This window comes from Hipposideros armiger, unplaced genomic scaffold, assembly GCF_001890085.2.
Source record: "Hipposideros armiger isolate ML-2016 unplaced genomic scaffold, ASM189008v1 scaffold_1354, whole genome shotgun sequence".
NCBI lineage: Eukaryota > Metazoa > Chordata > Mammalia > Chiroptera > Hipposideridae > Hipposideros > Hipposideros armiger.
The window spans coordinates 186,630-214,236 of NW_017732704.1; the positions used below are offsets into that span (position 1 = coordinate 186,630).

Sequence of the window (27,607 nt, forward strand, 5' to 3'; positions counted from 1 at the left end):
ACTGTTCTGTTTACATTGCCTGTGACATTATCTGACACCTTGGACGTATTTAATAAATACTGTTGAGTAAGTAAGTGAGTCGGAATTTCATTAGAGGAGAGGATGAAGGGGAATAATTCAAAGGTGACTCCAAAATTTCCACTTTGAATAACATTGTCCTTAATAAAAGGAAGCAGTAGATAAGGGAGAAAAGATAATGAGTTTTTGTTTTAAACATGCTGGATCAAAAGGGCCTGAAAGTCACCTGGGGTGAGGGTGGAAGTTATTTAGGAGACAGGTGAAACTATGGTTAAGAGACGAGAACTGAAGATCTATATTTAAAAGTCCTTATTCTTTATGTGGTAGATTAGCTTCAGGGATAACCAAGAGAGACTAAAAATAGCATCCTGTAGAAAACAATACAGAGCTACATGAGGGTTAATTTTATGGGTCAACTTGGCTAGGCCATGGTACCTAGATATTTGGTCAAACATATTCTGATGTTTGTGAAGGTTTTCTTTTTCTTTCTTTCTTTTTTTCTTTCTTTCTTTTTAAAATGAGATTAACATTTAAATTGGATTGCCTTCTGTAATGTATGGGGGTCTCATCCAATCAGTTGAAGGCCTTAATAGAAAAAACTAACCTCCCTAGAAGAAGAGGGAATTCTGCCAGCAAACTGCCTTTACAACTCACACTGCAGCTCTTCCATTCTCCAGCCTGCTGGTCTACCACACAAATTTTGGACTTGTCAGACTCCACAATTGCATAAGTCTGTTCCTTAAAAACAAACAAACAAATGAACAAATAAACAAAAACCTCTCTATATATGTATGTACATACATGTACACGTTCTATTACTTCTATTTCACTGGAGAACCCTAATACAAGCTAGTTAAAAATAGAAGCGGGATAATTGATTTAACACGGTACCAATTCACAAAGGAGCCAGAAAGTAAAATTCAAAATATTGACAATTAATCCTCTGTGGCCTTTCAGAAATAAATCATGATTTTCTAAGTACATTTTAACCTATATTTAAAGTGTTTTTACTGTTACTGCTTTTATATTATTTAACAAGAATTGGCTTAATCTGTCAAAATTATAAGACATTATGAAAACATAAGCAGTAGTATTAATAGGAAACAGGTTCGTGAGAGTTCAGGAATCAGAGTCCTTTCAAATGCAGATTGGCTATTTCTTGGAAACTCTAATTTTTACCTTTAGGAAATATTTCTGTGGTTCTAAATTTTGAATTGCTGATGGTCTGTTTCTGTGACAACGTTAGTATGTAGGTGTTTCTGTGACAGGTCTTTCATAAAAACTGGGGGGGAAAGCAAAAGAAAAGGTTAGCTTAGGTGTTAGTTTGACTGATAAAATATTTACTTATAACTCCACAAGCCTCAGGCAAAAGCAAGCAAGAATCCTGATGACCAAAATAAAGAATTCTTTGTAACAGACTCCATAATGTGAAGATAAACTACACAAGGAAGTCACTGATGGAGACAGTTTCAGTTCCACCCATCTTATGCAAACAGGGGATGCTTAGCCTGAAAGACCTTTCCATGTCCACTGTCCCAGACTTCCACACGAAGAATGTATATGAATGTGGTAGAACACTGTAAGACTGGGATGGACGTTAGTAATCATCTACTCCAATCTTTTTATGTTCTTACAAAGTAAACTATGTTCCAAAGAGGTTTAGTGACTAACCCAAGGTCATACAGGAACAACTTTCAGAAATAAAAAATAGGTCACTAGCAGATCTTCGACAAAGTAGCCTGATACTGCCAAAAACAAATTAATGTAAATCCCACACAACTAGAAGAACTTCCTGAACATAGAGTATTGAGAACCCCAGTGCTCTGATTCTAGTACAATAGTTTTTATCAGGAATATTTTGTTGGCTTATTAATACGAGGCCTGCCAATTAAGTTCACAAACCCATCCTAGAAAAAGTGCTACATACCTCATTGATGAATATCACTACAGTCATCTTTGAAGTACTCTCCTTGGGAAACTATGCAATGACGCCAGAGCCTAGTCCACCCTTCAAAGCAATTTTGGAACTCTTTTTCTGGAATGGTCATCAAAACTGTCATTGTGTTACCCTTAAAGTCCTGAATGTCATCAAAATGTCTTATTTTCAATATTTCCTTTATCTTCAGGTAAAGGAAGAAGTCAGTGGGGCCAGATCAGGTGAACAGGGAGGGCGTTCCAGTACACTTATTTGTTTACTGGCTAAAAACTCCCTCACAGACAGTGCTGTGTGAGCTGGTACATTGTTGTGCAAGAGCCATGAATTGTTGGTGAAAAGTTCAGGTCATCTGACTTTTTCATGCAGCCTTTTCAGCACTTCCAAATAGTCAAGTTGATTAACTGTTTATCCAGTTGGTACAAATTCATGATGAATAATCCCTCTGATATAAAAAACGGTTAGCAACATCTTTGCAACAAGTTTTCAAACTTAATTGTCAGATCTCTATACAGCTATTCTCTACTTTTGAATAAATAAATAAATAAATAAATAAATAAATAAATATCATTTTCTACTTCACAAAAGACTTGCAATACTTTATTTTACTTAGTCTCACAACTTCCTGAGGTGAGATAGAATGATTCTCTCAGGTCATATGTTTCCTAAGAGCTGAACTGGAACAAGGCTCTCTGACCTTTATCAGCACCCTTTTGACACTTGTTTTGAGGTAAGTTCATACAATTAATCCCTATGATGGCATAAAGTCTCAGGCTTGAGTAATATGAACAAGTGGTTTACTTTCCTGACTAACTTGATAAGAAGAGACAATTTTATAAATAAATAGATAGATAGATAAATAGATAGATAGAGAAAACCTGCAGCCAGTTTTACCACTTGAGTTTTGGAGTCTTCAAAACTAAACATCATCAGGGCCAGCCGAGTGGCTCAGCTGGTTAAGAGCTCACTCAAGGGTTTGAGCTCTGAGCAACAGCGGTTTGATCCCGGCCCAAGCTGAGCAGCCGCTGAGCTGCCAGCAGGTAGCAGGATGGCTCAGCTTTAAAAAAAAAACAAAAAAAAAACTAAACATCATCATCAAACTATTAAGTATAATTAGCCAAGACTTTGTGTTTCTGATTTATAAGAAACCAAGAAGTAACTTTAGAAAAAAAAAAAAGAGCAATGGGTAAAAGCAGCAGTAAATTTGTGTGACTGAAGCATCTGTTTATTATAGCATTCAGAATCTCAGGTTGTGACACACCGCCTTCCGACTCCCAGGGCCTGATAACTGCGTCAGTATGTGCAGTGATGACAGATGTGACAGACACCAGCATGGCTCTCACGGCATACATTGTGTTGTTTGTTACAGCCATCTTCTATTTCTGGAAAACATTCCCAGCTGCCTGCAGCACAGCTAGGAGGTAAGTTAGAAAATATGTTGTTTTTCTCACAGTTTACTTTCTAACTAGCCTACTACTAATTAAGTAGTATGCATAGGTAGAAATAATACTTGAAAACATGTCTTGAACACTGGTTTTTTATAATACCCTGATTTCTGATCATTCTTATTTCAGGGTTCTAGAAGACTCATTAAAAACATTTTCTCTGCAGTGTTCTATAACCTTTTGACATTTTCTTCCTATATCAGTCATGACAATTTCATTATTGAACTCTATAAATAGGAAGGTTGAGAAGAAAGAAATGGACACATTATCCCCCTGTATATTTGAAAGCTTGACAATCAAATTTGAGGTGGGAAGGTTATAGCAACACCTTCATTTTTGTTCTCTTTGAAGGGTTTACTGTAAAATAACTAAAGCATTTCATGTGAGTTCCGTTACCCATCTTAACCCATCAGTGAAATACACATTGTTTTGTATATAATCTATTTACAACTGACATGAAAAGAATAAAACATTGTGTTCTTTTTGATGAGTTTCTAAGAACAATTTTGGCTGTTTTCAAAGTAGTAAAGAATTTCCATAGTGGTTGACATGATCTACAATTACTTTATACTTTTCCAGGGACAGAGAAGATGGAACTATAAGTGACACAAAACCCTGGACCTTTTGATCACTTATACATGAATCTGGTTTAACCCTAATTAATTATCATTGTTACTTTATTATTCCAGGTTTCAGTTATTTTGTTTCCTTTTATAAAATGATAACAAAAAGCACTATAATAATTTGCTTTATATGTTATTTGAATTTATTTGTAAAGTTTATAAATTCCTATTGCATAATAGAGACCATTTATTTCATAAATAACCTATAAATTTAATGTTAGTCAGTAGTTAAAACTGCCACTCACTCATCCTTTACCACACAACTACTCTCAACTTTGAAAACGTGCTGATCAAGCATCTTTCTTTTAATAGCTTTTGCCCACCATTTCTTAATGTTGTATCTGATCAGATAAATGCATGGAGGAGAAATGATGAAGCAAAATATTTCACACACTAATCAGTCCCAGTTAAAAACTGACTATCATAGAGAACATATTAATTGAAAATTCATATTTATTATCAGAGTAAATTCTTTCTGAATATCACATTCTTTTCAAAGATCATCATTTTACTCATATAGGAACAGTACATTTTTGTATATATTATAGTCCTTGAGAAATGTATTATAATAGATAGAAGATACCCATAATCATGTTTTATAAATAGAGACAGTTTGACATTTAAGATTGACAGTCACACATCAAAAAATGGGTTGGCGGAGCTACGGTAGTTTGCTTAGTCTCCTGCTTAAACCATGTGAAACGCTGCTGTGACTGCTGAAGCAGGCATGACGTGGGTTAGCAAAGCTACACCAAATATCACTGTTGCAATGGAAAGTAAAAGACATTTCCATCAAAGTGGTGGTCTGTGGTCATGAAAATATCTGTAGTGTCAAAAATAACTGATAAATTAATTGTATGGACGACTCCTGTCTAGAATTAACATATGAAAAAAATGAAGATACTAGTGCATTTAAAATAAAACAGTGTCAAACAGAGAGTAACAAAGGGGTTGATTACCAATTTGGACTCTGAAAGAAGGTATCATTTAATATTCTACAATAGTGTAAGCCTTTCCAGTGTGATATATAAAATTTTTCTTTTCAAATAAACTTGTTACTCTTCTTAGATTTATAAAACAATGGTGATTAACATGAAGCATTATGAAGTACATATTTTAACCTCAGAATATTTCTTAAAGAGATATAAACTTCCATTTAAATGATGGCTGAGATACCATAATTGATTTCACTTGTTCTCAGATTTCCAAAGGGTCCTTAAGTCTGACTTTTATAATTCTGTGACTATTTAAGTAAATAGCTGATACAAGTGAGTGGTGGTTTCTTCCACATTTACAATAGCCATTTTAGAACCAGACTTTTTCAGTATTTTACATAAGATAGGGTGTGTTAGTTTGCTAAGGCTGTCCTAACAAAATATCACAGACTGGGTGGCTTAAACAACAAACATTTATTTCTCACAGTATGGAAGCTGGAAGTCCAAGAAGGTGCTGGCAGGTTTGGTTTCTTCTGAGTGCTTCTCTCCTTGTCGGGCAGATGACGACCTTCTTGCTATGTTCCCATACAGCCTTTTCTCTGTGTACACACATCTGTGGGGTCCCTTTGTGTATCCCAATCTTTTTGGTATAAGGACACAAGTCATACAGGACTAGGGCCCACCCTTACACCTTCATGCTAACTTAATACCCTTTTTAAAAGTGCTTTCTCCAAATAAAGTCACATGCTGAGGTACTAGGATTTAGGACTGGGGTCTAGACAAATTTTGAGGGAACACAATTCAGTGCATAGACAGAGTCATATCCAGTAATAAAAGTTGTATTGCTTTTTAGACTCTTGCCTGAACTACTCTTTCACATAATGAAACATTTTTTATACAAAGGCATTCTGCAATTTTTAAAGCATGATGACTTTTTATATATAGTAGCCCCCCCTCCCCGATCCACGGTTTCACCTTCCCCAGGTTCAGTTACCTGCAGTCAACCATAGTCCAAAAATACTATATGAAAAATTAGAGAAAATTCCAAAAAAAAAATCATAAGTTGTAAATTGCATGCCCATTCTGAGTCTTGTGATAAAATCTGGTGCCGTCCTGTTCTATGCCAGCCAGGACGTGAGTCCAGCATACCTACCTGTTCATGCTACAGTAGCAGCCTCAGTTATCAGATCGACTGCCGTAGCAGTGCTTGTGTTCAAGTCACCCTTATCTTACTTAATGGCCACAAAGTGCAAGACTAGTGATGCTGGCAATTCAGATATGCCAAAGAGAAGCCATAAAGCGCTTCTTTTAGGTGAAAAGGTGTGTGTGCATAAGAAAGAACATAGTGTGTACAGCATTACGTACTATCCACGATTTCAGGCATCCACTGGGGGTCTCAGCACATATCTGCCATGGATTAGGGGAAGCTACTGTACCAATAGAGTCAAACTATAACATTTCACAAACACAATTTTCATCAAGTTTTGAATTCTAGTAGAAGCTGTTTCTGTTTCTTTGAATTTTGTTTGTTTTTGCTAATTTCCATTAGAGAATATTCGCAAAATTTGTTACCTTCTCCAACAGTCAAGCATTATGAGTTCTTCTTGCTTTTTCTTAAAGAAGCAGCAGCAATCAATGTTGCGCATTCCTTTGACATTTTTCACAATGCCTTTATTCCTAATCATTAATAATGAAGTCTAGCCCATGATAGTCAGACAATGCTCCTTGCCACTGTGTGACAATTTTTCAATGACACCTTATCAGAAGATTAGAATTATTTAGCCACGTTACTCACCTGGCCTGTCCACTTTGAGCTGCTTTTTCAATGAGCTTCATGGGATTCATAGGTTATAAGTCTATCATAAGTACACTATCTGAATAAAGTCAGGATCACAGGTGCAACATTAAGTTGCTATGGCAAATGAAATTTTTCCCAGTCTGATGGGGAAAATCAGATTAAACCATGGATAACTGAAGAAACCTATAGATTTGAACTGTATTGCACTTAAAACCATAAAAAATGGCCTTTATATGTTATTTATAGCAAGTTGTTCATGTGTGATATAAAACATTTAATAATACTTACACCTTCTTTAAAGGTACCATTTTTATTATTCCTTTGCATAAAACTTCATCAGTTACATTTGTTTAACCTCAAGTGGTGGAGTACACAACTAATTACTTTCTCAATAGTGCTATAATAATCACTTGGAGAGTTAGTGCCTAAAGTCAGAGAAAGAGATACGATAAAAGCATTAACTTCCATTTGGTTTATTTTGTACTAGTTACCTTACCTACAGGCGAGACACACAGCCCAAGGGGACTAAATGACATCAGCACTATATTACAAGTGGGGTGACAAATTGTCACATGAGTTTTTATTGCAGCTTTTGTTAGTTGAGAAAAAATGACTGCCTCCTTAAGTACAGAATGATAAACTCTACTAACATCATAAGGCAAAGTACTTTTTATAAGTAAGATAATAATTCCTCTGAATGGTTATAGAAGTGTACAAATCAAAAGGGACTTCAGAAGTAATGGTTAGAGGATACAGAACCAATAAATTCTTTATACAATAAGAAAAACATTTTAAAGATTTTTGCAAGTGCTAGTGCCCTTTCTCCATGAATGATAAAAAAATGAGAAAGCAAGGGCAATAAGCAAGGAGCAATATGTGCAATAAAAAAAATACATTTCAAATCTAGAAGGTGGTTCCATTTTTATTTGACAGAATTTATTCTGGTTGAATAGCTAGGGATTGCAACTCGAAAAAGTACATTTATTTTGTAATTCGGTGATTTTTGCTTTTGAGTATGTGTGTTCAGAAACATTGAGTTTTATTTGAAAAAAAATCACCTGGAAAAAGTAATGCACAGCCAAGCATATTATAGTTTGAAAGGTAGTTGTTAGTCTTCCCAGATCAATGATTGATGAGAAAAAATAATTCTCACCAGCATTTCAACCCAGCTAATATACCTAGAGTGATTTAGAGAATTCTCTCTGTATTATTCCTATAATTTCTTTTTAAATCTCCCTTTAGTTCTAACATGTGTTAACTAGTTGCCAAGAATTAACCCCTGCAACTATTCTCCACAGTAACAGTTTTTGAAAAACTGTAAATTAATCTGTTCTTTAAGAAAACTTCCAAATTTGAAAATGAATTAAAAATTCATTGTGTCATTTCTATATTTTAATACACAACTCTTATAGTCTAAAGAATTAAAAAGATATAATTTATGTTTCTTTAAAGCATTCATTATTTCTCTAAGGCTCCCCCCAAAAGATGGAAGATGGCTCAGGAAGGGTAGAAACAGAAGCAGCTGGGGACACCACCTATTCACCACCATTTCAACTGTTCCTTCTAACTTCTCTGTCTACCTGTACTTTCTGTTCTATTTTCACTGAACTGCTCAGGTTCCTCATAAGCCTTCACCCCAAGCTCTTATACTATGTCAGATCAGAGACCCCAGGTGAAAGCCATGAGCCTCCTTGAAAGACACACATAAAATTTTGTATGTAATTTTAGGTGTTCTTTGGCCTATGAGGTCTAACCATGGGCCCTTCTACTGTATCTCATATCAGGTATATGCCTTTAGGTTCAATCACCTATAATGCCTGGTAAATTTTAATATCTCAATTCAAGATTTGATCAAGAGGCAGTTTCATCCAGCTCTTCTTTTCAAACAACTCCTCAAATCTAAGACTTTCAGCAACCTCATAGGTTACTCCATAGACCAGGAGTTCACCTCTGGCATAACAAACTATCCCATAAGTTAGGGTCACTTGGTGCTCTGCTATCTCAGAAAAGACAGTGGGTAAGAATTTTTCAGGAAAGAGGAGAGCAGAGCAGGCAATATTGGCATATAACAGAGATACTATGAAAAGGTTTACAAATTATAAATTTTTGCATACAAAAAACACAAAGAATAATAAGTAGGTTATAAAACACAACAATAAAATGAACACCCATGAATTTACAATCTAATCTAAGAAATGTTGAACAGAAAATACTTTCTTTTTTTTTTTTTTTTTAGCTGAGCTATCCTGCCTCCTGTTGGCAGCTCAGCTCGGCCCAGGACTGGAACCGCTGTTGCTCAGAGCTCGCACTCTTCAGCAAGCTCTTAACCAACTGAGCCATTCGGCCTGCCCTGAAATTACTTTTTTAATGCATCTAAGTGGGTACTTTACATTCCAGAAACAGTCAGATTAAGCAAACGATATGCTTGCCTCTTCTCATGACCACATAAAAATTGCAACTAAACTATAGACCAGCCATCACTGAGAGTCACCTGAAGTCTAGATGAAACAAAACCCTACCTCTAAAGATATTCAGAAGAGACCACCTTGATGTGGATAGGAAGGGCAGAGATGTGGAAAGGGCTGGTCCCACACCCATGTGTGACCATTAAAAATTGGGAGGGATATCTCAGCCGTGGAAGCCCCCCTCTGAGAAGCAAGAGGTCTTTCCCTTACTGCAGGCTTCCCAGCCCAGCGTTCCAGTGCTGGGGAAAGAAGTCCCCATAATTTCTGGCTGTGAAAACCAGGGGAGATTGTGGCTGAGAGAGGGAGGGTGGCTGCAGTCCCAGGTGTTCATTTAAAGGGCCTGCACACAGACTGATTCAGTGATGGATTCACTCTCGGGCAGCAGCTCAAAAGATGCCAGGGACATATGGGAAGGAACTGAATTGTCTGGCCTCAGGACATGGGTTAGACGGGCAGCTGTCTCCCAGACAGAAGTGCTGGCAAAAGCTGTTGTCCCTTTGTTGAGCCCTCCCCCCTCACAGTGTACAGATGCAGGCAGCCACCATATCTAAGTATCCATCAACCTGGCTGATAATTTTTGCCCTGCCTTGGTGATTCCCTGAGTCCTCGACACCTCCCCCCCCTCCCCCCGCCAACTTTCAGGCACACCCAAGTAGCTTCCAGTGGCTTTTCTTCGCAAATAACATGAATTAGCGTGGTGGAATTTCCTAAAAAATCTCTCAAAGTTTCACAAAATGCAAACAAGTTGCATCTGGCTTTGGCAGGTCCCATACCTTCCACTAAATAGCCCCAAGCCCAGCACTAGTGGCAGCCAGCCTTGGTTTGTGGCTTGGCCTTTTGGGGCACCTCCAAGTCCAGCAGGAGTGGGGTTATCTGTGGATTGCTTTCTGGCTCAAGCCAAGTGGACCCATCCAGGGCACAGACTGCAGCTTAGCTTGAGGCCCATGAGGTGCCAAAGTGGGGAAATCCAGTGGCCATCTACAGACTGAGCCGAATTGTCACCCAGCAGTCTCCAAAGATGACACACCCAAAGGGCAGATCGGGCAGACACCAGAGCCCAGCTAAAGCTAATCCTGCTCTGTAGGGTCAGGCCCGGCACAACAGCTCTTCCACTGTAGTCACAGCCAGTCCTCACAACAAATCAGCTCAGGGCTAAATTCTTACCATTGACATACAAATAACAAACAAGGCTCAGCTACATCAGGAGGGCATACACAACCTACCCAAAGGACACACCTGAGCACCTGGTTCAGCTGACTAGGAAGACTGCAGCACTGGGCCCCACAGGACACCTACTACATAAGGCCACTTCTCTAAGACCAGGGGACATAGCAGCCCTACCTAATAATACATAGAAACAAACACAGGGAAAAAGCCAAAATGAGGAGAAATAGAAATATGTCCCAAATAAAAGAACAGAACAAAGCTCCAGAAAAAAGAACTAAGCAAAATGGAAACAAGAAATCTATCAGATGCAGAACTCAAAACACTGGTTATAAGGATGCTCAGTGATCTCAGGGAGAACTTCAACAAAGAGACAGAAAACATAAAAATGGAGATAGAAAACATAAAAAAGAACCAGTCAGAAATGAAAAATACAATAACTGAATGAACAGTATATTAGAGGGAATCAAGAGTACATTAGATGAAGCAGAGGACAGAATCAATGATTTAGCAGGTAAGGTAGCAAAAAAACCACCCAATCAGAACAGCAAAAAGAAAAAAGAATCCAAAAAAATGAGGATCATTTAAGGGGCCTCTGGGACAACATCAAGTATACCAACATTTGTATCATAGGGATACCAGAAGGAGAAGAGAGTGAGGAACTGAAAACCTATTTAAAGAAATAATGATGGAAAACTTCACTAACCTGACAAAGAAAAAAGACATACAAGCCCAGGAAGTGCAAAGAGTCCCAAATAAAATGAACCCAAGGAGGCCCACACCAAGGCACATCATAATTAAAATGCTAAAGCTTGAAGACAAAGAGGAAATCTTAAAAGCAACAAGAGAAAATCAGTTATTTACCTATAAGGGAACTCCCATAAGACTGTCAGCTGATTCTCAACAAAAACTTTGTAGGCCAGAAGGGAATAGCATGAAATATTCAAAATGATGAAAAGCAAGAACATATAGCCAAGATTACTCTATGTAGCAAAGCTATAATTTAGAATAAAACGTATAAACAGCTTCCCAGAAAAGAAAAAGCCAAAGGAGTTTATCACAACCGAACCAGTATCACAAGGAATATTAGAGGAACCTCCTTAAGATGAAAAAAAATAAATAAAAAATATGAATAATGAAATGGCAATAACTACATATCTATCAACAATTACTTTCAATGTAAATGGATTAAGTGATCCAATCAAAAGATAGGGTGGCTGAATGGATAAGAAAACAAGACCCTTACCTATGCTGCCTACAAGAGATTCATTTCAGATAAAAAAACACACACAGACTGAAAGTAAAAAATGAAAAAATATATTTCATGAAAATGGAAACAAACAAAAAAAGCTAGAGTAGCAATACTTATACTAGACAAAATAGACTTTTAAAAACAGCTATAACATGGGCCGGCCAAGTGGCACGATGGTTAAGAGCTGGCTTGGGACGCTAGAGGGCCCGGTTCGGATCCCACATATGAGGGCCAGGGAGAAAGTTGAAGAGATTAGGAAGTACAAATTGGTAGTTACAAAATAATCATGGGGATGCAAAGTAAAGAGTAGGGAACAGAGTAAATAATATTGTGATAGCATGGTGTGGTGTCAGATGGATGCTGGACTTATGGTAATCACTTCTTTAGGTTTATAAGTGTTGAATAACTATGGTGTACACCTGAATCTAACATAATTTGTATATTTTCTATATTGTAATAAAAACCTATAAAAAAACTAAAATAAAATAAATTCTGTCTTTTACACTATACTCATTTAAATGATGGCAGACATTTTATATATATTTGACTCTAACAATTGTAATAAAAACAAAATAATTTTTGTAAAAATAATGGAAATAAAAACAATGCTTGAAATGATACTGAAAAATGTGTACAACCTTAAGAGGTTGGAGGGAGCCAAATATTTATTCAGCATCTACTTTAAGTCAGACTATTCCAAATTGATAACCTTAGTTCTATGAATTAGGAAATGTAATTTTCCTCCTACCATACAGATACAAAGTAGTAGAACGAAATTATATTAATTTATAATGTTTGGGGTCCATCCATTTGACTCCAAAATCAGTTAAGATCAGAACGCTTCACCTTAATCGCTGTGTAGGCAATAAGGAAAGGGAACTAGATATAGTCCTTGTACTAAGTCCATTTTACCATAGATAATGAATAACATTAACAGATTCTTACAGAGTATGTTCAAGTTGCTATGGGAACACAGAACTTCCATATGGTTCTTCAGAGCCTTCTTGCTCTACATTATGCTGCCATTCACCAGAGAATATGACTGCTGATATATGCATTACATTCTACAGAGAGTAAAAATAATTAAGCTTCAGTTATAAGGTTCTTCCAGAAGGTGCTGTTTTTCTTAAGATGATACCACTGGTGATACAAAATGGAAGATGTGTACATTTTCACTGAGTCCATGGTTATGAATAAATTTAATCACATTTCTAATAAAGTTTGTAAATCAACAAAATTAGAATTCTACCTTACACATCTGCTAAAAGTGTTCCTGTATAGGAGGTATCACCTAATAGTCTGTCCTCAGTCATTGCAGATATCATTTCCAAAACGGCACATAACCCCATAAAAACAATTTTTTTCTGACATACCTTCAAATATAAGTTTTCTCCAAGGCAGATGACACATACAGAATCCCAAGTAACATGTTCTATGCAGTTATATCTGATATTATAAAAATGCACGTATTTCCCTCTTTAATAGGAATGACTCCACTTCAGCTTTCTCCCATTACACTCAGTCATTGATTTATGTCAGTACGGACGCATGGTTACAGATGAAATTTTTATGCCATTTCCATAGAAAAGAGTGATTGGAGGTGGGGGGTGTTTTTAATTAAATTGGGGTGACAATTGTTTGTAAAGTTACATAGGTTTCAGGTGTAAAATTCTGTAATACATCATCTATATATCAGTTCTTCCATCACCATATATTTGATCACTTTTACCCTCATCTACCACTCCCCTCCCTGCTAACCCTCTGGTAACCACTAAATTATTGTCTGTGTCTATGAGATTTTGTTTCTTCATTTGTTTATCTTGTTTCTTTATTGTTTTCAGTTTTACATACCACATATCAGTGAAATCATATGGTTCTCTACATTTTCTGACTTATTTTGCTTAGCATAATAATTTCAAGATCCATCCATGTTGTCGCAAATGGCAGTATTTCATCTTTTCTTATGGCAGAATAGTATTATATTGTGTATATACACCACATCTTCTTTATCCAATCATCTATCAAAGGACACATTGGTTGTTTCCATGTCTTGGCCACAGTAAACAAAGCTGCAATGAATATCGGAGCACATATATCTTTACAGATAAATGTTTCCAGAATTTTAGGGTATATACCAAGGAGAGGGATTACTGGGTCATATCGTAATTCTATTCTTAATTTTTTGAGGAACCTCCACACTGTCTTCCATACCAGCTGCCCCAATTTGCATTCCTACCAACAGTGTATGAGAGTTCCTTTTTCTAAAAGCCTCTCAAACTGGTGTTATTGTCTTGTTGATGATAGCCATTCTAACTGGTGTGTGGTGATATCTCATAGATCAAAGACCTAAACATAAGACCTGAAACAATAAACTGTGTAGAAGAAAACATAGGTACTAAACTTATGGACCTTGGGTTCAAAGAGATGTTATGAATTTTACTTCAAAGGCAAGGGAAATAAAAGCTAAAATAAATTAGTGGGACTATATTAAATTAAAATTTTTCTGCACAGCGAAAGAAACCATTGACAAAATAAAGAAGCAACCAATGAAATGGGAGAAGATTTTGCAAACCAACGACCCTGATAAGGGGCTAATATCCAAACTATATAAGGAACTCATACACCTCAACAACAAAAAACCCAAATGATCCAATTAAAAAATGGGCAGAGGACCTGAATAGACATTTCTCCAAAGAGTACATACAAATGGCCAATAGACATATGAAAAAATGCTCAACATCACTAGTCAACAGAGAAATGCAAATAAAAATCACAATAAGATTGGAGGTTTTAAAATAAAAGTTATCTTTGAAAAAAACAAACATAAAATGATACTATTGAGGATTTCAATTAAAAAAATATTGGAAGAATATTGAGGGAAAACTAATTTCAACTAACTCAGAAAAATATTTTTGCTACTGTTTAATATTTATAAGATATAATAAGGAAGCCAAGAGTTACAAGATATATAGCCCAAAGTGAAGATTTAAAAATTACCTGGGGGCCAGCCGAGTGGCGCATTGGTTAAGAGCTGGCTTGGGATGCCAGAGGGCCCCGGTTTGGATCCCACATATGAGGGCCAGTGACACTGCCCTCTACAGCTAAGATGCTGAACAACAGCTCAACTTGGAGCTGGGCTGCCGGTGACGGCGTAGGCTGCAGACCCTGCTGCAGTGGGTTGCCATTGGCTACCGTGTGTAGCCAGCAGCCAGCGTGAGCGGCCAGCAGCCGCTGTGAGCAGCCGTCCAGAAGCCGGCGACTGATCTGCCTCGCCCGGGAAGAGCGCAATGATGGTGCCAACTTGGGCCAGTGAAGCAATGTCCTCCACAACTAGACTGAAGAACAAAACAACAGCAACTTGTCTGTTCCTCTTCCCCCAATTCTCCAGCACTGTTCCCATCCCCCAAATCCCCAATAAAAATCTTTAAAAAAAAAAAAGTTAAGAATAGAATTACCATATGACCCAGCAATCTCTCTCCTGGGTATATACCTAAAATAACTGAAAACATTTATCTGTAAAGTTTAGATAAATGTTCATTACAACTTTATTTACAGTGGTCAAGACATGGGAACAACCAATGTGTCTTTCAATAGATGATTGGATAAAGAAGATGGAATACTATTCTGTCATAAGAAAAGATGAAATACTGCCATTTGTGACAACATGGATGGATCTTGAGATTATTATGCTAAGCAAAATAAGTCAGACAGAAAAAGCAGAGAACCATATGATTTCACTGATATATGGTATATAAAACTGAAACAACAAAGGAAAAAGACAAATAAATGAAAGAAACAAAAACTCCTAGACACAGACAATAGTTTAGTAGTTACTAGAGGGTAAGGGGAGGGGGAATAAAAGAGGATAAAGGGGGTCAAATATATGGTGATGAAAGGAGAACTGACTCCGGGTGGTAAACATGCAATGTGATATATAGTTGATGTATAACAGAATTGTACACTTGAAACCTATGTAATTTTACTAACCATTGTCACCCCAATAAATTTTAATTAAAAATAGTCTATTTTGTCTGGTATAAGTATTGCTACCTTAGATTGATTGATTTATGTTTCCATTTTCATAAAATATCTTTTATATCTTTTTACTTTCAGTCTATGTGTGCCTTTCAATCAGAAGTGAGCCTCTTGTAGGCAGCATATGTAAGGGTCTTGTTTTCTTATTCTTTCAGCCACATTATCTTTTGATTGGAGTATTCCATTTACATTGAAAGTAATTGTTGATAGATATGTACTTATTGCTTCTTTATTATTCATATTTCTTATCTTTTTTTATTTTCATCATAAAGAAGTCACTTGGAGATTCCTTGTAATACTGGTTTGGTGGTGATGAACTTCTGTAGCTTTTCTTTTGTCTGGCAAGCTCTTTATCTGTCCTTCAATTTTAAATGATAGCTTCACTAGGTAGAATAATCTTGGTTATACGTCCTTGCTTTTCATCACTTTGAATATTTTGTGCCAATCCCTTCTGCCTGGAGTTTCTGTTGAGAAATCAGCTGATAGCCTTATGGGAGCTCCCTTGTAAGTAACTGATTTTTTTCTTGCTACTTTTAAAATTCTGTCTTTGTCTTTAAGATTTGGCATTTTAATTATTATGTGTATTGGTGTCAGCCCATTTGGGTTCATCTTCTTTGGGATTCTTTGCACTTTCTGGGCTTGTATATCTATTACTTTTACCAAGTTAAGGAAATTTTCAGCTATTATTTCTTCAAATAAGTTCTAAATTTCTTGCTGCCTCTCTTCTCATTGTGGTACCCCTATGATGCAAATACTAATACACTTATGTTGTCCAAGAGGCCCCTTAAATGCTCCGTTTTTTTGGATTCTTTTTTCTTTTTGCTGTTCTGATTGGGTGTTTTATACTACTTTATCTTCTAAATTGCTGATTCAATCCTCTGCTTCATCTAATCTGTTGATTCCCTCTAATATATTCCTCATTTCAGTTATTGTATTCTTTATTTCTGACTGGTACTTTGTCATGTTTTCTATCTCCATTTTTATGTTTCCTATCTCTGTGCTGAAGTTCTCCCTGACATTATTGAACATCCTTATAACTAGAGTTTGGAATTCTGCATCTGATAGATTGCTTGTCTCTATTTTGTTTAATTATTTTTCTGGAGCTTTGCTCTGTTCTTTTATTTGTGACATGTTTCCTTGTATCCCTATTTTGGCTGCCTGCTTGTGTTTGTTTCTATATATTAGGTAGGGCTGCTATGTCTCCTGGTCTTTGTAGAGTGACTTTATGTAGTAGGTGTCCTGTAGGACCCAGTGGTGCAGTCTCCTTTGTCACCAGAACCACGTGCTTCAGGCATGTCCCTTGTATGGGTTGTGTGTGCTCTTCTGTTGTAGTTGAGCCTTGGCTGTTGTTTGCAATGCAGTGGGAGGGATTGGACCTCAGGCTAATTGGTTGTGAAGACTGGCTCTGACTACACTAGAGGAGCTGTGGTACAGGGGCTGACCCTGCAGAGCAGGGTCCACTTTACCTAGCCCTGGCGCTTTCCCAATCTGTCCTTTGGGTGTGTCATCCTTAGAGGTGGCCATGTGATGCTCTGGCTTGGTCTGAAGCTGGCCACTAGGAAGGGGACCCACTACAGGCTAATTTCAGCTGCAGCATGTGCCCTGCACAGGGCAACTTGGTATGAGCCACAAACCAATCCACAGATGATCACCACCTACATTGGACTTGGAGGTGCTTCAAGAGGCCAAACTGTGAACCAAGGCAAATTACCATTAGTGCCAGACTTAGGGCTGCTCAGCCAGAGGTATGGAAAATGTCAAAGCCAAATGCTGCTTGTTTGCATTTTTTGAACCTTTAAGAGATTTTAGAAAAATCTGTAGCATGAGCCAAGACAGATTGTTTGTACAGAAAAGACACTGGAAGCCTCTTGGTGTGCCCTAAAGTTGGGTGGAGTGATATTTCAGGGAATCCCTAAGGCAGGCCAAATGAAAGATGATAGCCAGTTTGACTGAGACTCAGATTTTGTGTCTGCCTGCATTTGGAAATGTTCATTTGCTTCTTACATATACAGAGGTTTTTTCCCTTACTTCTGATACATACCTTTTGCTTTAACTTAAAACTAATAGAATATTAAAGCATATTTTACTTCTCAAACCATTTGGTTTGATCTCAGGTTCAAGGTTTGAATGGAAGAAAATTAATTTGCTATGCAAATGGCTGAAATAGATTTTTAAACTATATTTCATGTTTCAAATTGTAAGTACTATAAAGGTATCATGTTTTATTGTATGGTTGATGACTGTATAGTCTTAACATCTCTTGACTCATCATGTACATTCGTTTTAAAAGCATAATCAATGGAAACATCTCTCTATAGAAATTACTTCCATTTCTTCCATGCTTGTGGAACTTTCTTAAAGATATATGAACATAATTTTAGGTTCCTCTTGGGAAGAAAAAAAAAGATTTCTACTTGAATAATTCAGGTTTTCCCTCAAAACTTTACCTGTGTTATTTGGAAAATAATAATATGCCTCTATTCTCTTTTTCTTTTATATGTGTAGGCATAGACTTCATATTTATACTGAAGCACTAACTTATTAACTACAAACTGTTTCGTTGGTTGGGTTACAAAATACACACACCAATTTACTCATTCCAATTGGTAAACTCTGTTAAGCCATCTTGTTAGTATATATGCAGCTTTAGTTAAGAAAGAACCTGTGAAAAACTTACAGAGGATTTTATTGGTAAACATGTGGGAGGACAATCCTTTAACTGGATTAATACTAAAAGGGACTAGTATTTTCTTCAAAGAAAAAGGCAGAATTTAAACTAAGGAACTTAAACATAATTGAAATAATTTTTATATTAATGTAAACATATTTCATTGGGTGAAAATGTGTCATATTTTAGGATCTCATTTATCAAAATTAACAAACAGGATAATAGAAATACCAACCACCAGTAATAATAAAGGTTTAGTAGCTTTTCTTGCCTTTTTACTTTGTTTATTGGATGTAGTGGTGAACACAATACAAGCCTCCTTTTTATTAAGCATAATTAATGCTTAGATGAGCCTGCCCTTTATTTAATGCCATAATGAAGGTCAGTGACAATGGTTTTTAGGCAAATCCAATAATTTATAATGGGATAAAACGGAAATGGTCGATTTTCTGGTCAAGATGGCAGAGTAGGTAAATGCTGTGCTCACCTCCTCTCAGGACCATATCAATTACAACTAAGCTACACAACAACCATCATTGAGGATCACCTGAAGTCTAGCTGAACCAAAGCCCTGCAACTACTAACGTACAGAAGAAGCCACCCCGAGACTGATTAGAGGGGCAGAGATATGGAACTGGCTGATCCCATACCTGCGTGTGACCATTAAAAATTGGGAGGTATATCTGGGCTGCAAAGGTTCCCCCATCTCCCAGTGCCACACCAGGCTCCCCGGCTTAGGGTTTCAGTGCCAGGGAGAGAAGTCTCCATAACTTTTGGCTGTCAAAACCAACAGTGGTTTGAGTGGCTGAGTGAGACAGAGGGAGGCTAGCGCTCCTCTTACAAGAGCTGCACACAGACTTTCTTGCTGACAGACTCACTTGCTTTGAGCAACAGAGCTGGGGCAGCAGCTCAAAAGGCACCAGGGACATTGGAGTGGAGGAACTGAGTTGTCTAGCTTCAGTACAAGGACTAGAGAGGCAGCTTTGTCAAGCCCTTTCTCCTCCCTGCATGCATTTAGGAGTGAAATCATTTCATCAGCGGGTACCCAAAGGTTTCCTTCAGGATTTCGTTAAAAGCTGCTAACGACTGAAAGAATGATTCTAGCAGGATGGATTTCTCTCACCCTCTTATCTATAACTATCAAAGTTTATTTTCCCACCCAGTGGGTTATCCAAATTAGAAAATAGATTAAGGTGTCTTTCTTTTTATGACATCACTCATTTCATTCTCAGAGGTTGCATGTTACTTAGTCATATTTATTATTTACTAAGTTTCTCCCAAAGTCTTTCCCTTGGCAATATGAGTAATAAAATGACTGGAGGGGAAAAAAAAAACAAAAAAAAAACCCAAAAGCAGTCCCTTTGCCTTTTTATGACACGCAATCAAAACAGATTGAAAGTGTAGAACTCACCATATACTTCAGAAAAAAATCACCATAGACTTACACCCATAGAGGGAAAATACGAAGTTCCAAAAGCACGTATCCTCCGAAGTGGGGCCTCTGCCTCCATACCACAGGGTGTGATGTGAGGAGCCCTGACTCATCCCCAGCTTCAGCCATGTTCCCTGCATCTAGCCTGGAAAATTGGCCGTTCACATTACTTATTCCTTTTCTGTCATGAACCTCTAATTTTTATTGCATTGTGATCAGAAGATAAAGTTGCACTCTTTCCAATAAAATATTTATTAAGGTTTTCTTTGTTGCCTAATATATGGTTGCTTTTGTAAATATTTCGTAGCACTTAAAACTATTTGGTTTCTTTTTGAAAGGCACTAAGCATGGTACATTCCATTAATGGCAATTACTTATAATAATTGTTCAATTCCCTTAATTTATATATATATATATATATATATATATATATAATTTTAATTGGGGAATTAAGGGAGGGGAACAGTGTTGGGGAATTGGGGAGGGGGACCAACGAAGTTGTTGTTCTTCAATCTTCGTTGTGGAGGGCGCCAGTCGCCATTTGGCTGCCTGTTGGCAGCTCATGTCCTCTAAGTTTAAGGTGCTGTGTTGCACTCTTAGTTGCGGGTGGGCATAGCCACCATCCCATGTGGGAGTCAAACCTGGCAGCCTTGTTGTTAAGAGCACATGCTTTATCCACTGAGCCATCCAGGTGGCAGCTAAGCTCAAGGGCACCGCGTTCAGTCTTAGTTGTGGGCAGGCGTAGCCCACCAAACAGGCAGTCTTGTTGTTAGGAGCACGTGCTCTCATCAGCTGAGCCATCCTGCCACCTGTTGGCAGCTCAGCGACAGCTCAGCTCAGGCGCACTGGTCCATGTGGGAATTGAACCAGCAGCGCTGTTGCTCAGAGCTCGCGCTCTTAAGCTAACTCTTAACCAACTGAGCCACTTGGCCAGCCCACTTTGTATATTTTTTAAATATGCTTGCTCTGTCAAGCACAAATTACTGATGAAATATTGGTCTCTAGAGATGAGAATGAAATAGTTATTTATGCAAAAGCTACATAAGATAAAGACAAAAAAGATAAATGCTAACAAAAATGATGAGCTAAAAAATGAAAACAAAAATAGACATTTGCTAATTCCTCATCTTTTATAAGAGAGGCTCAGTATACTAGTATATCATTTCAGTTCTCAAGCTTTAAATGAGAATATTTACATTAATGGCTATAATTATTAGTAGGCCTAAAAATATGCTGCAATATATACTTTCATGTTACTGAATTGTTAAAGGAGCTGGGAGCAGGCACAAATGAAACAGATATTGTATAGCAACAGAAAGGAAAGAGAACACAGCAATAAAGCCAAAAATAGGATCATACATAAATAAACATTAATACAACAGAATTAAGTCCAAATGTCTATCATAGACATGAAGGTGAGATTAAAACCACTTTTTAAAAGCAATTGACTTCTCAATGGAGACAAAGTAAAAGAAATAAGTTCCAACCATACTCTGTATACAAGATGATATCTTAAACAATGTAATTCATAGCTTGAATATAAAAGGGTAAGTAAAAGAAAGCCAAAGTAGTCAAGTAAAAAGAGAACAAATAAAGCAATACTTATGTTGGGCAAAAGTGAACACAATATACAGAACATTAAATAGAACACAGAGAGTTGTTGTTTTTTTCTTTTTGATGAAGTATTCCTTGTTCAGGTAGTTGCCTTAGAAAATACCAGGAATGCCAAAAAAAGTATACACATTTTTAAAGATGTTATCTATGTATTACTTTTCAAAATTGAATTGAATTACAGTAGCACTGTGTTGCATAACGTTTGCTCAAAAGATGGCATTAATCAAATGAATGCTAGCGTCACCATGTGAGAGGCAGGAAAGTCAAAGAAAATGGCAGAAGCATGGTTGTTGTTCAGTGAGCGCAAGACCATTTTGAAGTGGTATTTGAAATTTGAGAACGTTCTCCTGACTTAACACCCCTTGATTTCTACCTATGGGGGACCTTCAAGGATGTCATGTACCATAGAAAATCAGCTACACTGGTGGTAATTTGGGAAGAAATTGAAACGGCACGCGTAGCAATACAAGTGGACACTTTGGTCAATGTTGCTCAAGCAGTAGTTCGCCATAATTAGAAGTGTCTGGACACTGATGGTAACCACTTTGTGCACCTCTTGTAATTGAAGAAGTCAAACGTGACTTGTATTCATCTTTTGTTATTGGTATATATTGAGTATTACAATTTTAATACAGTTTTTTCCTTTCTTAAAATGTGTATACATTTTTTTGGCACCCTCTGCATAGGTGTTCTATTTTAGGATTCCTTGCATATTTAAGTTTATTTTTAGGTTGCCTTCACACGTGAATGAAAACATGACTGATGTGAAATATTGGGATCACCTCAGTCTACCCTTATGACTCTTTATATATTGCTTGGTTGCCTACTGGTATTGAATGTCCCCAAGAGAATACTGGAGCCAGCTTGATTTTTTTCCTAACATTTTTGAGAGACGTGTTTCTTTTGCTTGGATACTGAATGTTTACATCATAATTCTGTTGATAATTTATATTATATTTCTAGCATACATTAATTACTGCCTTTAATTCTTTGAACAACTCTGTGATATTTGAGACTCATTGCAACCCACTCAAATGATCAGCTCTGGTCTTGTTGAAGGAAAAGGAAAAGGCAGAATTCCCCTAAACTATTCTACTTATGCAGCACTTTCTTAGATAAATTCTAAGAAATTGTCTGAAACTCTGCTGCTGATATAATGATCTTCTTGATATCAAACTTATAAAAATATGTCAAAAAAAGACAAGGCAAAAGCAAGTTCTTATCTACCAATTAATTCTTCCACAAGATTTTACTCTCTCTTTTAAAAATATGATATAATCAAACATACAAAAAATTACAGTATAAGAAATACCCATGTAATCACAACTCAGAATTAACAATATGCTAACAACATTTTGCTATTTTTGCTTTAGATCTCTTTTTAATTATTGTTAAGAAACTAGACTTTAAGTCCCCGTGTACATTTCCCTGGTCTCATTCTGCTCCCTGTCTTCCCAAAGACAGCCACCATCCAGCTCATCCGGTTTCTATACTTTATCCCATTGCATTGTGTCACATTTTTATCAATATACATATAGTCTCATGCTGTACTTTTTATATTCATTTTATTTTTGAAATCTATTACTTTTGAAACATCTTTACACACTTAGAAATCAAGGTCACTGATCTCTGAGTACTTGAAAAAATGTGGGTTCTCTATTATGGTCAGGATTTACATGTGTTAGATCTTATATATTAGATCAAGCTTATAAATTGAATTCTTCAAACCTTCTGTAACCTTGAAAATTATTTTGTCTGCTTGATTTACTGGTTACTAAAAAAGGCATATGCAAATATCCTGCCATAACTATGGATTAGTTAAATTCGCTTTATAGTTCTGTCAACTTTTGCTTTAAATATATTTTCTTTTGTAAAATTTTTCTTGTGGTAAGAACTTTTAAGACCTATTGTCTTAGCAACTTTCAAATATACAATACAGTATTGTTAACTATAGTCATAATGCTGTATATTACATCTCCAGGACTTATTTATCTTATAACTGGATGTTTGTACCTCTTGACCACCTTCACTCTCTAAGTATTTATATTTAAATGTGCTTCAAATATTTTGAGACCATGATATATAAAGTTTAATTTTCTTACTTTGGGGAGGGGGAACATTCCTTTTGTCTCTATGCTTTATTTCTTTTTATCCCTACTTATACTCTGCATGTTAAATACATTTTTGTTTATTAATCAACAAGCATTTATTTCCTAGACATTTTTTTTCCTAAAATGTATTTACCTTTCTGGGTGATTATATGTTTTATGTCTAGTAAAAATGGAATACATTTACATATATATTTTTTTAACAATTTGAGTCTCTTACATATGTGAATTTATTTTTATAATGATATCTGGTATATTTTATCTTATCTCCATCATCTTTTTTTGTGTTTCATTTTTACAATAATTTTTCTTTGCTTCATTTGTTTCATTCTTTTTCTGCCTTTGTATTAAATTGACATCTTTTCCCCTCTATTTCCCTTTATTGATTAGAAATAGTTTTATGAATGGATTTGTTTTTATTTGTCTTAGGACTGAGATAGTTCTTTCCGTCTGAAAACCCATGTTTTCATAAATTATCTAAAGTTCCAGACCATCAAACTTGTTTTCAAACATCATTAATCCTCAATTCTCTATCCTTTTGGAACTCATATATGGGTCGTTTCATTCTCTATTTCCGCATCTTTTAATTTTTTCTTCATATTTTCCAACTCTTCATTTCCCTGTGTTGTATCCTAAATATCTACCTCTCTTCAACTATATCTAGTCTTTTCTTTATCATATATATTATGATTTTTATTTTAAAAATCACATTTTTTTAACTTCTTGGATTTATATTTCAGTATTTTTTAATTTTCCTAGTCTTTTCCCATTATGTCCTGTTTTGTCTAATAGTTTCCATTGCTTCTTTTATCTCTTTAACAAATAAAAACCAGTCCTTTGGTCATTTCGTACAGATTGTTCTTGGCATGTTAATCAAGCTATTTTGTGCATTTACTCACTCTCCATTCATTTCCTCCTATTATGTATAATTATGTGTATATTATGCATAATTAGGAATGTGTGCTGATGGGTTATTCATTCCACTGTTGCAGGAGTAAGATTCTAAGGCTGTGGCAACCAGTGCTGGGGAGCTTTTTCTCTGTTCTCACTTATTTTGTTTAAACTCCTATATCAAGGATCAGTTTATTGGTTTTTGTCTGATGTGGCAATTATTTTCTTCTACTCATATTCTTGTTTACTGCTGCTGGTCCTGGCTAAGGCTATTCCTAGGGATTTTTTTTTTTTAATTTTAGCACCTGCTCATTTTTTCCTCACAACAATTGATTTATTATCATCCCCATTTTACACACGAGGAAATTGAAACTCAGAGACAGTGTTTGGAACCCAAGGTAATGACTAGTAAAAATGAGAACTGGGATTAGACACTCTTCACCTAGCAGCAGTTGTTCAATTATTTCTATTGGCAAATATTGTTGAAATACATTTACATGCTACAGAACAAGATATAGACAGCGAGATCATAAACCCAAATCCCATGTTTCAGGAATAACTAAATCTGTAAATAACATGGCTTGGCAATATACATACTTGAGCCCTTCAGAGACTGCCAGAAGTGAGCGTTTTCCCTACACCGAAATTCATCACTTACCTTCTTCCTGCTCACTGGACTGTTGGTCTTACATGAATGGTGGTAACACTCTCTCCGCTTTTAGGGTTTGACCTAAGTTTTAAAACTAAGACTTCTAAGTCTGACATGACAGCGATATACAACACAAAAAGAAATGTCAACAGGAGCGACATTATGTACGTGTATAAACAGCGCTTGAAGTCCAATGTTGAGAATCCTTTATTATCAACAGTATGATACTTCAAACTCAATCAGACCACTTATTTGTTCAGCCAACAAGAAGGTCGCCTTGCACAAGACGACAGCAAATGCACACGGAGCCTCAGAAAGCAGCATGTCAACAGCAGGCGTCTGGTCTCTGCAGGTTGCTCCACATTGTCCCAACATGAGGAAACACGCTCGGGAGTTTTCAGTCCTTGTATTTCTCCAGTTCGCACAAGTACCTAGAAACATACTAGGTTGACTTTATCCTCAGTTGTTACCGGGCCTAGGTCGGCCCTCTGGGCCCAGCGCACAGGAGGAGACTGAGGCTGGCACAGCTCCAGCCACCAGGGGCAGCACCGCCACCGCTGCCCCGCTGGTGCCCCACCTGCAGGCCACCCCCTCTGCGACCCGAACGGCTGCAGGTTTACGGCTGCACAGTCCCAGCGCCCGGCAGCAGGCTGGTCCGGCAGGGCCCGCTCGGTCTTGCTTGCCTAAGGAAGTGAGGAACGTTTTCCATATTGTGTCCTGGCAAGCCCGATCCTTTACACGCTCCTAAGTGGGGGATATGAATGAGATTTTCCAAAGGTTCCTCCACTTAACTTGCGGCCATACTGGGCCACTCTTCCCAGAAATGCAGATGCTTGCATTTTTTCCCCCAATCGATTCAAATAATTTTGTGTATAGGTGTGTAGTGGTTAAAGTCTAGATTCTGGAACCTAGATGTCTGAGTTTCCATCCTGGCCTTGACCTTGGGCAGATAATGTCCCCCTCTAAGCCTCAATTTCCACATTTGCAAATCAAGATAGCAATAGGTCCTCTCTCTAGGGTTTTAGTGAGGTTTACATAAAAATTCATGTAAATTAAAAATGTGCTTAGCCCATTAAGTGCTCAATAACTGTTAGTATTATTAAGATGCAATCATTAATGCTTAGGGCAGGATGTTGACACATTTCCATAATTGTTACATGGATGATTTTTTGTCTTTGATATTTTAATTCTCTGCTAATCTTGTCTATCAGTTTTGTAAACTTAGATTTATACCATCATGTGGGTGGAGGGGCTATTGGTTGCCTTCCATGCTTAAAATGAAACACCAGATTTTTAAGAAAAAGATTTCATTGTTAAGCTAGCATTATGCGGTAAGATGGGGATGGATGGAAATAAGAATGCAAGCATATTACAGAAGATGATGATGTGTTTGCCCTTTTCGCATTCACTCCATTCCCTATCTAGTCATCTACTTGAAAGCTGAAGCTCCTCCGGAGATAGCTCTTTGCTCCCAGTCCTTCCAGGTACAGTTCTGCTGGTTATTGCACAAGCTAAACGAAAGGGTGTAGAGAGGCCCCAGGTGGTCCAACAGCAGCCAGCCCTGAAATCATCCTTCCATCTCTGCTCATTTGCTCCTCAGAGAACTGCACATGTCTTCGACTGCTTATCTCACACTTCCTGAAAGGGGGTGCAGGAGAAGAGGTTTCCAGGAAAGACATCATTAGGAATGTGAGCTAAAAAATCAAGCTAGCTCCATATTCCTGAGCTCCTCTGAAGTTCTTCTCTTCCTTCCCTCCCATGACTATTCCAATTCCGTCAACCACCCTAGATATGGTGCAAAAAATGGAAAGTTCCTCTGATGACAAGAATTCGTACTGGAGGGGTTTTAAAAAAACAAAATGTTTATTGGGTTTATTAAACTATTAATCAAAAATGTTAGCTGGTGTACTACATGCTTTCTGGAATGTTGAGAAGGAGGTGCTACATCACACAGCTCAGGTGAGACCCACAGACGCTGCGTTCCATGGTTCTGACCAATCTACTCATGGGTTATGATCTATCAGGCACCCGAAAAGGTTAATTACATCGACTACGTAATCAGCATAGAGCTGCATGTTTATCAGTTCAGATCTTATCTGTTGTGTGTGATTTATAAGAAATAAAGATTGATTTATGAAAGAGTGGGCTAAAGTTATCACTTTGGTCAGGAATACTCTTGTTACATATGACTCCTCTCCTCAAAAGTAATCTCAATTTGTCCTTGAAATGGTTTGATAAGTTATAATGAATATACTGTCTTTCGTGATTTTTGTGAATTGTCCCATTTGGGAAAAAACAAATGCATTGGGGCAGTGATTGTGAATCTTAGATACAATCTGGAATCATTTGAGAAGTTTGTTAAAAATCCCATTACTCAGGCCATGGCACAATTACAACAAAATTCCTGGAACTGGAGCCGCAGCATAAAGCACTTATTACGGGTCCTACAGGTGATTCAAAAATGCTGTCAAGGGGCCGGCCAAGTGGCGCAATGGTTAAGAACTGGCTTGGGACGCCAGAGGGCCCTGGTTCGGATCCCACATATGAGGGCGAGTGACGCTGCCCTCTATAGCTAAG

The 27,607-nt window shown here is 37.1% G+C and overlaps 1 long non-coding RNA gene across 1 annotated transcript in view; it reads left to right on the top strand.

Moving 5' to 3' along the window:
• Window positions 1–3,205: 3,205 nt before the first annotated feature.
• LOC109377283 (uncharacterized) overlaps window positions 3,206–27,607 on the top strand; it is a 50,033-nt gene continuing 25,631 nt past the window's right edge. The window contains exon 1 of the long non-coding RNA XR_002122848.1: window positions 3,206–3,372. This is a non-coding gene — a long non-coding RNA (uncharacterized LOC109377283). The remainder of the gene's footprint in view (window positions 3,373–27,607) is intronic.